This window comes from Podarcis gaigeae (assembly GCF_964106915.1).
Source record: "Podarcis gaigeae genome assembly, chromosome: 1".
Taxonomy (NCBI): domain Eukaryota; kingdom Metazoa; phylum Chordata; class Lepidosauria; order Squamata; family Lacertidae; genus Podarcis; species Podarcis gaigeae.
Window position 1 is genome coordinate 6727907 of NC_139678.1, and position 16732 is coordinate 6744638.

A 16732-nucleotide genomic window follows, 5' to 3' on the forward strand; every position below is an offset into this window, starting at 1 on the left:
AAGCGGAGTGGCTCCTTACCAGAAACCCTGAATAGTTGCTACCCTGTTAGTGTAGACAATATTGAGCCAAGTGGAAGATGGAACAAGTTTGTTTTCTTTTGCTCTGGAAGGTGGGAACCAAACCATTGGATCCAAGAAAGAAGAAAGGAGGAACAGTTTGAGGTTGAATCCTGACAAGACAGAAGTACTGTTTTGGGGGGACAGGAGGCGGGCAAGTGTGGAGGACTCCCTGGTCCTGAATGGGGTAACTGTGCCCCTGAAGGACCAGGTGCGCAACCTGGGAGTCATTTTGGACTCACAGCTGTCCATAGATGTGCAGGTTAACTCTGTGTCCAGGGCGGCTGTCTACCAACTCCACCTGGTACGCAGGATGAGACCCTACCTGCCCACAGACTGTCTTGCCAGAGTGGTGCATGCTCTAGCTATCTCTCGCTTGGATTACTGCAATGTGCTCTATGTGGGGTTACCTTTGAACGTGTCCCAGAAACCACAAATAACCCAGAATGCGGCAGCTAGACTGGTGACTGGGAGCGGCCGCCAAGACCACATAACACCGGTCTTGAAAGACCTACACTGGCTCCCAGTACGTTTCCGAGCACAATTCAAAGTGTTGGTGCTGACCTTTAAAACCCTGAACAGCCTTGGCCCAGTATAACTGAAGGAGCGTCTCCACCCCATCATTCAGCCCTGACGTCCTCCTTCGAGGGTCTTCTGGCAGTTCGCTCCCTGCGAGAAGGGAGGTTACAGGGAACCAGGCAGAGGGCCTCCTTGGTGGTGGCACCCACCCTGTGGAACACCCTCCCATTAGATGTCAAAGAGAAAAACAACTACCAGACTTTTAGAAGACATCTGAAGGCAGCCCTGTCTAGGGAAGCTTTTAACGTTTAACAGACTATTGTATTTTAATATTCTGTTGGAAGCCGCCCAGAGTGGCTGGGGAAACCCAGCCAGATTGGCGGGGTATAAATAAATTATTGTTGTTGTTATTATTATTATTAGGAAGAACTTTCTGACAGCAAGAGCTGTATGACAGTGGAAAGTTGTGGACTCTCCTTCCTTGGAGGTTTTTAAGCAGAGGTTGGATGGCTACTTGCCCTGTATGATCTAGTTGAGGTTCCTGTCTTGCTGGGGGGTTGGACTAGATGACCCCCAGGTCCCTTCCAACTCTACAATTCTATGATATGTGGAATAAGTATTTTATACAATCCCAGACAATTGGGTCATCTGTCTCAGTACTGTCTACACTGAGTGGCCCTCCTTGGGTTTAGGCAGGGGTCTCTCCCAGACTTACCTGGAGAACTTGGGGTATTCTGTTTTTGCGTGTCGAGCTCCCCAGGGCCACCCCAATAACTCACACATCACACAGAATTTTTTGTTTAAGGTTTTTGGTATAATTTTGGCCACAACTTTATTAAAATACAAACATGTGAGTGGTTGCTTAGGCATTAGTTGCGACTATCTACCCCCACCGTGGGGGACAGACTGACATTCCGCACGATGCGAAAGTCAGAATAGGGGAATACACTTGGGGGTAGTGACGGAGCAGGGAACCTGCCCTCAGCCCTCCCCAAATGCAGCCAGGAGCTCTTGCAGTGGCCCGAGCCCCCTTGACAGGGTGGACAAGCAATGATTAGCCCCCGATTCCTTTAACGGAATCCCTTGCAGCAGCAGCATCAGAGGGGCAGGCACAGCCAATCCATGCCCCTCAACCAACCAAACCATAAACCAATGCCTAACTGCAACCTTACAAGTTTTGACGATTTGCTACGCAGTAGGCAAAAACCAAATGGCCCCAGCCAATCAGCCAGATGGACAAAATTCCTACCGGGCCCCTGCCCTAAGAGCAGACGACCCCATGACAGGCATAGCAAGGTCAAAGCGAGCAACCCTAATTCTAGGGAGCGGGGGTGGGCAAACTGATGCACAGTCGAAAAGAGGAAGCCCTAGCCTTGTGCAAGGAGTTTTAGCATTTATGGCTGTCAATCAACAAATGGCAACATTAACTTCTTCCCAACAACAAGGGAAGCCCCAATCGCATCAGTGGCCAGCGATCAATTAGCCCGCCCCACAACTTTGGAGTGTCTTGGCGCCCCCCACCACAACACATGCTCTCCGTGAAGAAGAACACACTTTAACACTTGGCAATGCCCTTTCCCCAAACATTTAGCTACCCTGCAACACCGCTGTGTGACACCAAGCACCTTCGAAACCCAGGGAAGTCTCCTGGAGCTGCCTGGAAGTTGCCCAGCCCCGTACAGGATGAGTCCCTCGATGGCAGCGTCTTCTTGCCTCTAATCTTGAAACTAAAGGCAGTCTTGATTGCAAACCTAAGCAGGAGCTAAACATAGTTTCTCTCCTAATCTCTCGGGATCAGTTCATTTTATCTCCCCGCTTAATTGAATGAATGAGAAATTAGATAAAACTTTGCAGAGCAAATCTTTCAGCAAACGTGGGCGGAAGAATATTCGGCAGGCTCTCTGCATGCTCACAGCTGCTCCTTTGTTTTGTGGGAAGTGTGGGGGTTTGATTTAATGCAAGTCCTGCTACACACTTCCATCCCTATTAATTCTATTGTACATATTAAATGTCCTCCTTGCAGAAGGGGAGACCAAAAACAAATAGCATGTGTTTTAAGTGTACGCCGGAGAAGAGAGCACCAATATTTCTTCCCCCGAAAAGCCCTCTGTGGTTTAAGGATGTAAAACTCTCCACTAAAAAGGATTTTGATTTAGAGGGAAAGTGATCGCCTTGAATCGGGCAAGTGCTCGGGGAATTTCCGAGGGGGATTAGGGAGGAGGAGGAGGAGGAGGAGGAGGAGGAGGAGGAGGAGAACCAAACTGTATGGTTTGGGAGCCCTGTAGACAGAGCCTGATGTCAGAACATCAGCGCTGCCCTCTGCCTCATGCAAGTTCTGTTCTTTTGCAGGGGCTCTTTGTGTGTCAAATCGTAGAATTGTAGACTTGGAAGGGACCCCATAGTTCATCTAGTCCAGCCCCCTGCACTGCAGACCTCTCCCCAGGAACTCTACTCAGGCCACAACCCTCCCTGGTCTTGCTCTGTGCCCGCATGTGAGTATTTTTGCATTACTGGGATCCTTGAAAGCCCTAAACGGCCTCAGCCCAGTATACCCGAAGGAGCATCTCCACTTCCATTGTCCAGCCCAGACACTGAGGTCCAGCGCCGGGGGCCTTCTGGTGGTTCCCTCACTGCGAGAAGGGAGGTTACAGGGAACCAGGCACAGGGCCTTCTCAGTGGTGGCGCCCGCCCTGTGGAACGCCCTCCCACCAGATGTCAAAGAGAAAAACAACTACCAGACTTTTAGAAGACATCTGAAGGCAGCCCTGTTCAACTACAGTGATACCTTGGGTTAAGAACTTAGTTCCGGAGGTCCGTTCTTAACCTGAAACTGTTCTTAACCTGAGGTACCACTTTAGCTAATGGGGTCTCCCACTGCCGCTGCGCCGCCAGAGCACAATTAGAATAATAATAAAGGAGAAGAGGTTAGTTAATGAAAGGAGTTAATACTATTAGAAATATGAAACTGGAGAACTGTTATACAGGTGATATAATGAAATTCAGATAGAGGGGATTCGAGGAAGTCAGTTACCAATATTAAGAGATTTAAGTGTCTGAAGTAATAATTCTCTTAAGTGTTTATCATCTTCGTTGTGTGTTTTGTCATGTTTTTTCTTTTTTCTGTGTGAAAAATTTGGAAAATCAATAATAATTATTTTTTTGAAAAAACAAAACAAAACATGGAAGAGGTGCTGGAGGACAATGCATGGCTAGATGGGCTATGCAAGGACTTCTCCGCTTCCATGTCCTGTTTTCCTCTCTGGTCCGATTTCTCCTCCCGCTTCCTCACACCTTTCAGGAAGAAGGCAGCTCCTCTTGGCAGACAGCTTCGCGGACGACCAGCGGAGGTCTTATTCATCCAAAAGCAAGCCCAGCTCAATGGGAAGGAAAACCCTCTGCCAAACCTCTGAGGAGCAACAGCCATCTTCTGGCCAGTCGGCCTGCATTCGCGTTGGCACCCTGTCGTAGCCTTCAGGTCCAGATTCTGCTGGCTTCCGCCGATGTCGCCTGCTGGAGAGGTCACCCTCGCCGGTGGAATTCCTTCCAGGTTAGCAGCTGAGCACACCAGGCAACCTCGTCTGCTCGCTGGCACCCGCCGTCTCCGGAAGAACCCAGCTGGAACGGAGCTTGCCTCCCCGTGCCACCAGGCCAGCTTGTGGTGGCATTTTGCAAGCCAAAGCGCTCAAATGAGTTGCACGCGCAGGAGAAATAAAAGAGGAGGCCTCCCCTGCTTGGTTTGCAGAAAGGGCAAAGAGGTGCCTGGTTTCTGCTCTGTGAACTGGGCGCACTTTGCCCGGGATATCAGATGGCGAAGCAGTCTGTCCAAAACCTGAGATGCCCTGCTGGATGGGTGTCTGAGGCTGTTCTGTCTGCAAAAGGCTCCATTTGCCAGTGGGTGGGCTTGGATTCAGCTTGTGTCAGAAGACACCCACCCCCAAGCAACCTGGAGCAAGACTGAAGTTTCTTCCAGAGCTTTTCTTCAAGGGCAGCATCGCAGATTTCTGGGGCAGCTGGGGAAAGAAAGATTTCAGAGGGCAGGTTCTAAAAAGGAATGGCAAGTAAAGCTATCACTTTCGGTTTCTCTCAGTGTCTCGTTTTCCAAATTCTAATTGTTCCGGTTGCCAAATTTTGGCAGCGATTTGCAATTTTTTAGTAAAAAGGAGGGGGGAGTCCTCATGAAAGTTCATCGGCATCATGTTGCAAATTCCTCCCCGCATAAACATTTTTGCAAGCAGTTTCCCCCTGATACGGTGCATTTTGTACGCTGTTTTCACAAATCTATATATTTTTATGCACACTTTCCCCTAATATAATCCATTTTTGAACACATTGTTTGGCTGCATCGCAAAATTCTGGGAAGTTTGAATTCCAAAAGATAATTGTGTTCGTGTATCAGTTTGAGAGGGGAAGCGGGTGGCGCTGTGGGTTAAACCACAGAGACTAGGATTTGCCAATCAGAAGGTTGACGGTTCGAAAATCTGCGACAGAGTGAGCTCCCATTGCTCGGTCCCAGCTCCTGCCAACCTAGCAGTTCGAAAGCACGTCAAAGCGCAAGTAGATAAATAGGGACTGCTCCGGTGGGAAGGTAAACGGCGTTTTTGTGCGCTGCTCTGGTTCATCAGAAGCGGCTTAGTCATGCTGGCCACATGACCCGGAAGCTGTACGCCGGCTCCCTCGGCCAATAAAGCGAGATGAGCGCTGCAACCCCAGAGTCGGTCACGACTGGACCTAACCGTCAGGGGTCCCTTTACCTTTATCAGTTTGAGATGTGAATTTGGCAGCTTCTCATTAAAAGAAAGGCAGACCAAACCAAATTTCTCCCCATTCTGAATTATGGCTTACTCCATGCTTGGAGGTGGGTGTCTGTCACTGAGGAACAGTGGCTTCTAGGGTTGGCCGCAGTCCTCTCTTACGGCCCAAGGCATATGAAATAACACAAGGCTGTGCCAAATATTTGCCCATTTCAAATGTTTAATAATAGTGGCATGGGAGATTCTTCAGAAAAACCATCAAGATTGTGACCATTAACTCAATCCTGTTCTGCTCCTTCATTTCTCTGGGCTGCTCCTTCCTCCTTCCAATGATTACTCATGTCGGCGATCCCATCCAATCAAGGGCCAGCATATGAAATGACACCCCAGTGCTAACTATCCTGCATCTGGATTGGCCGACGGTGTGCTCTGCAGATGTTATAGGACTCCAAGTCCCAGCCGCTCCAACCAGCATGGTCAATGGTCAAGGATGAAGAGTATGGCACCCCAAAACGTGTGAAATCACAGCCGGTCACAGCACCCCGAAACATGCATCTTTGTGTGCTGTGCCCTCACGTGGGTCACATGACTCGCACGGGAGCATGGCCCAGAAAACATGCACCCCAATTTGGTGCTGGGACATGTTGTAGGGTGTGTTGGCACCATTCACAAAATGAAAACTAACACAGAGGTATCAATGTTTTCAAAAGCAAGGGGTCCGTGGCTTGCCTAATTTGGAAGGACTGCTCTACATGATAGAATGCATAATGTCACTGGGGACAGGTGAGGGCAATGCAGAGTGAAGAAGTTTGGAAGCAGCTCAGTGGTAGAGCATCTGCTTGGCATGTAGAAGGTCTCAAACTCCATCCCTGGCATCTCCTGGTGGGGCTGGGAATGTCCACTGTCTGGAGAGCTGCTGCCAGTCCGTGTGGATAATAATAATAATAATAATAATAATAATAATAATAATAATTTTATTTGTACCCCACCCTCCCCGGCCAGAGCTAGGCTCAGGGCAGCTAACACCAATAAAATTACAACAACAACAACAACCAATTTAAAATACAGGTTAAAATATACAGTGGTACCTCAGTTTAAGAACTTAATTTGTTCTGGAGGTCCGTTCTTAACCTGAAACTGTTCTTAACCTGAAGCACCACTTTAGCTAATGGGGCCTCCTGCTGCTGCGTGCTGCCACACGATTTCTGTTTTCATCCTGAAGCAAAGTTCTTAACCCGAGGTACTATTTCTGGGTTAGCGGAGTCTGTAACCTGAAGCGTCTGTAACCTGAGGTACCACTGTAATTTAAAATGCAGCCTCATTTTAATAGTAGCCCATAGATCAAAACCATAAGGGGAGGGAAAACATAAGGGTCAGAGTGAATCCAAACCAAAGGCCAGGTGGAACAGCTCCGTCTTGCACGCCCTGTGGAAAGATGTCAAGTCCCGCAGGGCCCTAGTCTCTTGTGACAGAGCATTCCACCAAGTCGGGGCCAGTACTGAAAAGGCCCTGGCCCAAGTTGAGACCAATCTAACCACCTCATGACTTGGGACCTCCAAAGTGTTGTCATAGGCGGATCTTAAGGTCCTCTGCAGGGCATACCAGGAGAGGGAGTCCCGTAGGTACAAGGGTCGTAGGCCACATAGGGCTTTAAAGGTCAAAACCAGCACCTTAAACCTGACCCTGTACTCCACCGGGAGCCAGTGCAGTTGGTAAAGCAATGGATGAATGTGATCCCCGTAAGGAGCCTCGCCGCGGCATTCTGCACCCGCAGAATACAGAGCTAGGTAGACCAGTGATCTGAGTGAGCATTAGGCCACTTAAAGGTAAAGGTAAAGGGACCCCTGACCATTAGGTCCAATCGTGGCCAACTCTGGGGTTGCGGCGCTCATCTCGCTTTATTGGCTGAGGGAGCCGGCGTACAGCTTCCGGGTCATGTGGCCAGCATGACTAAGCCGCTTCTGGCAAACCAGAGCAGCGCACAGAAATGCTGTTTACCTTCCTGCCAGAGTGGTACCTATTTATCTACTTGCACTTTGACGTGCTTTCGAACTGCCAGGTTGGCAGGAACAGGGACCGAGCAATGGGAGCTCACCCCGTCTCGGGGATTCGAATCGCCTACCTTCTGATTGGCAACTCCTAGGCTCTGTGGTTTAACCCACAGTGCCACCCGCGTCCCATTAGGCCACTTACTCTGTTCTTAATATCCTGAAGTAGGGGAAAACAAGAGAATGCTGGCTGACATTTCGGGTCACCCAGAAGTACGAGCTGTTATTTGAGGCTGCTGAAAACGTATGAGATGAGAAGTCGTTTCAGCCAAGCTCTGTTCCGAGATTAAATTTGGGGGGAAACAAAGCAAAACTCAAAGCCCAAGCAGCCGCCCCTTGCAACAAACCATGCATTTGAAGTGATTATGTTGCAGCACTTATTTTTCTTTTTCATACCCATAGCAACCAAGTTCAAAGAATTCCCCCCTTTCACCTCCTTTATTATAAAGGAAAGGCATGAGTGGCTTCGGCATGTATAGATTCACTGCACACACTGACTGGAGTCGCAGAATCATAGAGTTGGAAGGGACCACAGTGGTCATATAGTCCAACCCTCTAAAATGCAGGTATCCTTTGTCCAATGTGGGGCGTGGACCTACAGCCCTGAGATTAAGAGTCTCGGTCTCCATTGACAGAGCTACAATAAAAATATATATTTAATAATAAGTTTATTATTTATACCCCACCTTTCTGGCTGGGTTTCCACAGCCACTCGGGGCGGCTCCCAACAGAATATTAAAAACACAATAAAACATCAAACATTTAAACTTCCCTAAACAGAGGGCTTCCTTCAGGCGTCTTCTAAAAGTCAGAGAGTTGTTTATTTCCTTAACATCTGATGGGAAGGTGTTCAACAGGGAGGGTGCCACTACCGAGAAGGCCCTCTGCCTGGTTCCCTGTAACCTCACTTCTCGAAGGGAGGGAACTGCCAGAAGGCCCTCGGAGCTGGACCTCAGTGTCCGGGCTGAACGATGGGGGTGGAGACACTCCTTCAGGTACACTGGGCTGAGGTCGTTTAGGGCTTTAAAGGTCACAACAACAGTTAGTGGGTCGATTCAGTGTTCAGGACAGACTCCTGATGGATATTCAGATGTGGTCTAAAATGAAGAATGAGGTCTACTCTCTACCCCAATGGACGCCTTTCTTAAACTTCTATCTGTGCATTTCTATCTCTCCTCTCTTATTGTCTGGTGCAGTTCTGGCAGTGAGCTGAGCTTGAGCCTGAGAACAAAGGTTGACAGACAGAAAGGAAGATGACCAACTTCTTACCTGGAGATTAGGGCACCTGGGATGAAGATGCATTACAGGGATGCAGATTCCTCTGAGCAGTACCAGATTTACGCATAAGATAAGCAAGCTATAGCTTAGGGCCCCACTCTCTTGGAGCCCCCCAAAAAATTAAAGGGGAAAAAACCTAGATGTACATTTGCTAAATATAACATAAAAAGCAAATAAAATGAAACCTCCATACAGCAACAGTGTTTGGTGTTGTGTCGGCTCCTATGATGTAAGTCATGGGCCCCGCCTGCTAGCCTGCTCCCTAAAATATCACTGGCTTGCTCCTTTCTATATATAGGGTGCCTACATTCTGCATGGACTGGTCGCATGGCAACGTGTGCAAATGGCTTGAGATACCTATTGGATCCATAAATGACCATATAGCATATCGTCAACAATAAAAAACAGCGGCAATTTGTTGTTGACAAAGGACAGCTGGACATATAAAGGGCCCCATTACCGTCAGTCGCTTAGGGCCTCATCAAACCTAAATCCGGCCCTGGCTGAAGGCATGCCTTCCAAGTGACCCTATTTTCCAGGCACAGTTCTGGAATTACAAACGCCATCCCCGCTTCTGATTTGATCCTGGAATGTCCCTATTTCCCCTACCAGTGCCGCCAGTGCTGAGCTTGGGGAGGAGGACGAGACGGCGCTTATCCCGAGTGACAGCAGTGGCGGTGGCCCTGCCTCTGAGCCACTCACTTTCACAATAACACCAATCCTCTGACCAGTTATAGCCAGCGAGACTTGAAGTCTGCACAGCGGCAGTCCGGCTTGGTACCTCTATTTGAAGGTGACTCGCTAGGAGGACCTGGCAACCTTTTTTGTTCAGCAAAGGCAACTCCACTGATGATGCATTGGGAACTGAGGAGCTCCCTGCAAATACAGGTTTATCTCAATATACATCACTGCATACAGAATTGATCATGGGACAGTATCACCCTCAGCTCTCTGGTTTTTTTTTGCTCTTTTCAAAGACTCGACCCATCTCTACTCTCTCTGCCTGCTTATTTCCGGACCTCCATTCCAGAATACCCCACATATTTATTAATTTTCGCATTAATTGAGGATGTGGGTGGCACTGTGGTCTAAACCACAGAGCCTAGGACTTGCCGATCAGAAGGTCTGCAGTTCGAATCCCCATGACGGGGTGAGCTCCCATTGCTCGGTCCCTGCTCCTGCCAACCTAGCAGTTCAAAAGCCTGTCAAAGTGCAAGTAGATAAATAGGTACAGCTCCGGTGGGAAGGTAAACAGCGTTTCCGTGTGCTGCTCTGGTTCGCCAGAAGTGGCTTAGTCATGCTGGCCACATGACCCAAAAGCTGTACGCCCGCTCCCTCGGCCAATAAAGCGAGATGAGCGCCGCAACCCCAGAGTCGGTCATGACTGGACTTAATGGTCGGGGCCCCCTTTACCTGTACCTTTAGAGTGTTCAGAGTGCTTCTCTGTGTACATTATTTCATTGCATTCTTTAACAACAGCCCTTCAGAGCATGGAAAGGGAAGCTTCCATGTCTGTAAGAAATTAATCTTTGGAACTCCCTGCCTAATTTATTATACCAAAAATTGTAGTCATACCTTGGGTTACAGACCCTTCAGGTTGTATTTTTTTGGGTTGCAGACTGCTGGAACCTGGAAGTACCTGAATGGGTTACTTCCAGGTTTTGGCGGTCGCGCATGCACAGAACCACCGAATCGCAACCTGCGCATGCGCAGACACGCCACTGCGGGTTGCGAACGTGCATCCCAAATGGATCATGTTCGCAACCCGAGCATCCACTTTATACCAAGCTATACCTACATGTCTCTTCCAGGTGTTTTTTTTTACTCAACCTCAACAAATCACAAGAACATAACAGTGCTTGCTAACAACCCTCCCTTAACCTGTGTCTCCCTGTTTTTCCCCTCTCTCTCCTACAGATGCCATCATCACAATCACCATTAACTACCAGCCTTTCACCCTAAAGTCCCAGGGCAGGTTAGAAGAACTTATAATTCAACATCAAAAGCAGTTTAAAGGAACCTGCAATCACTAAAATAGGGTGGGTCTCCAAAATACAGACATCTCGGGTGTCAGAGGCAAGGGTAGAGGGGTGCATTGTAAGGTCGTAGCCGTCGGGCGGGGGGATGTCTTTGGTATATTAATCTGTAAGGCAGGGGTAGCTAATCCATTTTTCACCTTGAGGGCCACATTCACTGTTGGCCAAACCTTCGAGGGCCACATGTCAGCAGTGGGCATGGCGAAAGGGAAAGCGGGTGTCGTTAAAATGGGGACCTTCGCTGTCTCTTGAATGGGGTGCACACACAAACACACACAGGTCCACCGCAGAAAGAGACATACTTACCCACACAGATAGCACTCATGCACACTTATTCTGCCTCCCCATCACCCCCTCTCAATTACAGGGCACTAGTGGGGCACGGAAATGGGGTTTCAACAGATTTCCCCCCACTGATTTGGTCAGGGAGAAAAAAGTCCCCTCCAAGCCCAGCACATACACCCCACAATTAGATGATATATTTTTTTAAAGGCTCTGTTCCAAGACGAAGCCCTACCTGCCTTGCACCTTTGCGCTCCCTACTTGTAGCAAACTCAGCACCGAAAATGTGTCTTGCAGCTGGTTGGAGCGCTCTGGAAATACAAAAGTGCTCTCACAGCACCAATAAATTGGGTCTGGGGTAGGGGCTGCCATATTTCAAAAAGTGAAAATCCGGACACAAAAATTGTTGGGCTTTTTGGAGCAAAGTTGATGACATTTTCAAGATGATGATGATGATGATGATGATGATGATGATGATGATTATTATTTATAATTCACCAAAATATAGACTTTCCCTGGACATTTCAGCGATTTCCGCCCGGACACTGCTTCCGACTGCCACATTCCAACAATGTCTGGGAAATTATAGACGTATGTCAAGCCTAGTCTGGGGTCTGGTGGTCCGCAAGAAATAGATTGGTGAGGCTAAATGAAGCCTACCTTACCATCAATGCCAAGGATTGGTGAAACCATCGTTCTGTGTGTGTGTGTTGTCATTTTCACACGCATTCATTCTGTTGCGTTCCATTCATCTACTAAAAATGAAACAAACCTCAAATCTGCACCAGCATTTAAATCTACCTAAGTATTCTCTTTCACTTTATTTTCTCTTAAAATGTGCATTTCAAAACTTGCAGAATGACTTAACCACCCAGAGCTTTGCTTTGCAACATCCATAAAAGTGGGAAATCTAGGAATTGCATTTCCGATCCACACGTTAGTCTGAAGTGCTCATATTGGAATCTGCAAAGATAGAATTCCCTGAACATCTGTAACCCAGGCATACCCTCAACACGCCCCTACCTTCAGCCAAACATTGGCTGGTTGTATCACAGGGCACACTTGCTGTTTATCTCCACACCCCCCAGCCCCAAATTGCACCAGACTGGGACTGGGACCTTTAAAGCAGGATCAGTCCCCCACGAGATGTGTACATATTTCCCTCAATATTTCATTCGGGGAAAGGCGGGGGGAGACATGTTAAACACACACACACATGACCCAAACAAACCCTGAAAAGAATTGAATTTAACTGAGTGGAAATTGCTGACCGACAGCAGTGCGCGAGCGCCGAACGAAAATTCTCCCTGGCTCTCTAATTATCCTGTCCTTCTCGACTCCAGTATCACATGTAACCATGTGTAGAATCATAAAATAATTATGCAGTGTACAAGCTTTTCTGGGAGCATGTACCACTGTTTTCCTAATTCTTTATCGCTCCCATTGATCGTGGCATGTGTGCATTGATCCAAGTCGGCCATCTGGTAAGGAAAGATAAGCGTGGTACTGTCTTTGCAATGCACTGTCACTCAGGGAGGGGGCAGATTTTGGCTGTAGGGAATTACGGGGGCAGGATTAGCCCTCGTCCTATGAGTAAACTGAATTTGAAATGCAATGTTGCAGCTGCATGGGCCACGTTGCTAACTTCTGGGCTTTTGCCCATGCATTGGGAAGATGGGTGGCTGGTGGGCTGGGTTTTGTGTTTTTTGTTTGTCTCCTTCCTAAGTGTAAGGAGAGGGAGAGACGGTGTTGTGGGGGGGGGCAGCGACCCCTCTCTCTAGCTATCTCTATCTCTCAAATCTTCGGTAGTCCTAAGCCTGCAAATGGATAGGGAATATCTAAATAATAATAATAATAATAATAATAATAATAAATTGTATGCACACAAAAACTACTGGATCGAACACAATTTGGATAACAATAAAAAACAGGAATGAGAAACAGGCAGGAGCAAAAAAGAAGGGACCATATTATGGAAGTATCAAGAAAGAAACAGACCCACCAATATTGCAAATATTCTGGTCGATTAAGCAAGTATATATGACAATGATGGTGGAATCATTGCCTTTTTAAATAATAATAATAATAATAATAATAATAATAATAATCCTCATGATCTTTTAACGCACAACTTTACCCGACTTTGTGAGGCTTTCAACTTTCTATTTCCCCCTCTCTTCACACTTATTTTCTCAAAGCCGGTCAATTAGACGTCGCTGGTTGTTTTGTTTTTTTATTAAAAAAAATAAATAATAAATAAATGCAATTGTGCTTTTTGCGAAACAATGAGGCCAGCAGCCAAGGGGATGGCGCTCCATTGTTTGCCCCCCCTTCCTCGCCCCCCTGCAAATGCCCGCCTGATCTTCTCAAAGCCGCCCCTCTAAAATTGAACAATTCTGTCAAAAAAGATTAGTTCTATTTTGTCTGCTGCTCGCTGACTATTCATGAATGCAAAGAGAAGGGGGGGGGGGAGAGAAGCAGAGTGTCATACCAAGTTGTGGCAGCCTTTTCTGCTATTGACTTCAGGATACGAAACCGAGAAGCCACAAAGGGGCAGCCCTCCGGGAGGGGGGCAAGGAGGTCCTGCCATGTGTTCGAGTTATATCCCTCCTCCGGCTCACCCATTCGATTCCCTTTGTGGCTGCAAGTTTATATTGTCATACAGTGGGGGGGGGGAGGTGGATGGGGGGGGGGAAGCGAAAGAGAAAGAGGCAGAGAGACAGAGAAGCTCCAGGCAACACCAAGCAGAAAAAAACGGATTAGCATATCACAAGGATCATCTTGCATTGCACCAAAATCTTTTCAGTATGTATAATTAGTGAATACAGTCCCTCTTCAACCACCCCTTCTCCCCCCACCCCGCCCTGGTCCCAATTGCCATTTTTTGAGGATGTTTTATTTTTTTTGCTGGGGGGGGGGACAAGGCAAATTAGCTCCTATCTCTGGCTAGAATATCAGAAAATGGAAAGTTTATCTGGCTGTTATATTCTTTCTTTCTTTCTTTCTCTACAGCTGGCCTAACCCACGCTCAGAATATTTTTCAGGTTGCGCTCTTGAACGTGCCACGCAAATTCTGCACGCTGAAGCTCAGTTTACTCCAGGAAAAATCAGGGCGAGGAGGGAGGACACTGTGTTTTTTTAAATTATTATTTATCGCACAGCCACTGCAATGAGTCGAAAAGTTTTCTCTCCTCGTCCTGCACCAGAGAGTTACGCAACAAAGGAGGAGGTTAAGAAACATTTTTTTTAAAAAAAATAGAATTTCTGTTAGGAGTGGATGTGACACTCTTCAAGTATACCTTCCCAAAGCACTGAGTATTCATTTACTTGCTAGAGGCAAACTTGTCACTTACTTCTACCATGGCCTTATCAGCTGATCCGAATTAAATTGTACATTATTTAAGGCACACTCCAAAACACAGGGGTGGGTTTGTTTTTTTAATGTTAGTTAGGTTTTTGTGTTTTAATGTTAGTTTCTGTGTTTTAATATTAGTTAGGTTTTTTAAAAAGTAGAGACATCACCTTGCCAACAAAGGTCCGTATAGTAAAAGCTATGGTTTTCTCAGTAGTGATGTATGGAAGTGAGAGCTGGACCATCAAGAAGGCTGATCACCAAAGAATTGATGTGTGATGGCCTGGGAATCCGATTCAGAGGCTGAACTGGAGGACTCCCAGCCTGCACAGGAGTCCCCGCCTCCAGGGCCGGCTGAACTGGGGCAGGGCCTTGATTCTGAAGCGCCTGCACCTGTGCCGGATCCTCAGGAGCAGGCACCAGGTGAATCCACTCTGGCTCCAGAGGTGGTTGAGGACTCAGTGCCTACAGGTGAGTCTCCCCCTGGGCCCAGTAACCCTTCAGCCTCTCCTGAGCTGCAGAGGCTCAGGGCAGAGAGGCTCAGGGAACTGGTTTCTCCCAGGAGGAGTGCTCACCTTAAGGCCAGGAGAGGCGGGTCTCCTGGGGGCCGGGACTGCCCCTGGCCTCAGAGAAGATAAAGGCCAGTCAGCCCGGTCCCAGGTTGCGGGCGCAACGTCGTTGATGAGCTGTTTCGGCCAGCATCCAGTCCTGTTTCCCCCAGAGTTCCTGTCCTTGCCCGGCTTCTCGCTATGGACCCTGCTTCGCCCGAGGAAGACTGTCTGCTGACCCTCAACTCAGGTCCTGGACCTCGCCCCACGGTAACCTCCCCCCTGGACCAGCACATGATGCTTTTGAATAATGGTGCTGGAGGAGACTCTTGAGAGTCCCATGGACTGCAAGAAGATCAAACCTCTCCATTCTGAAGGAAATCAGCCCTGAGTGCTCACTGGAAGGACAGATCCTGAAGCTGAGGCTCCAATATTTTGGCCACCTCATGAGAAGAGAAGACTCCCTGGAAAAGACCCTGATGTTGGGAAAGATGGAGGGCACAAGGAGAAGGGGACGACAGAGGACGAAATGGTTGGATAGTGTTCTCAAAGCGACCAGCATGAGTTTGACCAAACTGCCGGAGGCAGTGGAAGACAGGAGTGCCTGGCGTGCTCTGGTCCATGGGGTCACGAAGAGTCGGACACAACTAAACAACAACAACAACAACAACAACAGGTTTTTGTGGGAGTGGAGGCAGAGTCGAAAAGCACCGTTTGGTAATCTTTTGAGATGAGCTTTTGAAGCGGCCTTCTGCTCTGAAAGAAGCACCAGTCCTTTTCCTTACCCTAAACTGCTTTGTTTCCCCTTTGTGACGTCACAGCAGAAAGCAAGGTTTTATTTATTTAGATTATTTAGCATCTTAAAAAGTAGAGACATCACCTTGCCAACAAAGGTCCGTATAGTAAAAGCTATGGTTTTCCCAGTAGTGATGTATGGAAGTGAGAGCTGGACCATCAAGAAGGCTAATCGCCGAATAATTGATGCTTTTGAATTCTGGTGCTGGAGGAGACTCTGGAGAGTCCCATGGACTGCAAGAAGATCAAACCTCTCCATTCAGAAGGAAATCAGCCCTGAGTGCTCACTGGAAGGACAGATCCTGAAGCTGAGGCTCCAAGACTTTGGCCACCTCATGAGAAGAGAAAACTCCCTGGAAAAGACCCTGATGTTGGGAAAGATGGAGGGCACAAGGAGAAGGGGACGACAGAGGACGAGATGGTTGGACAGTGTTCTCGAAGCTACCAACCTGAGTTGGACCAAACTGCGGGAGGCAGTGGAAGACAGGAGTGCCTGGCGTGCTCTGGTCCAGGGGGTCACGAAGAGTCGGACACGACTAAACAACTAAACAACAACAACAATTTATTTAGATGGCACCCTCTTTGCTCACAGCTCTTTGCAAACAGCCGACGTGGCAGGTCTCCGTCCCAAGGGGATTACAGTCCACAACAGAGCCAGGGAATCAACAGCAGGAGGGAGGAAGCAGAGACAGTGGCAGAATATAGGGTGACCGCCAACTGCATGCCCACGGCCTCGGTCCTGTATACCTGAAGGAGCGTCTCCACCCCCATCGTTCAGCCCGGACACTGAGATCCAGCGCCGAGGGCCTTCTGGCGGTTCCCTCATTGCGAGAAGTGAGGCTACAGGGAACCAGACAGAGGGCCTTCTCGGTAGTGGCGCCTGCCCTGTGGAACGCTCTCCCATCAGATGTCAAAGAGATAAAGAATTACCTGACATTCAGAAGACATCTTAAGGCAGCCCTGTTCAGGGAAGTTTTTAATATGCAATGCTGTACTGCTTTTAACACTGATTGGGAGCCGCCCAGAGTGGCTGGGGAAACTCAGGCGGGGTATAAATAATAAATTA

The 16732-nt window shown here is 48.2% G+C and overlaps 1 protein-coding gene across 1 annotated transcript in view; it reads right to left on the reverse strand.

The window, feature by feature from the left end:
• Positions 1–8878: 8878 nt before the first annotated feature.
• TMEM260 (transmembrane protein 260) overlaps positions 8879–16732 on the reverse strand; it is a 412749-nt gene continuing 404895 nt past the window's right edge. The window contains exon 17 of the transcript XR_014563091.1: positions 8879–9140. The gene's annotated coding sequence lies outside the window, so the exon portion shown is untranslated. The remainder of the gene's footprint in view (positions 9141–16732) is intronic.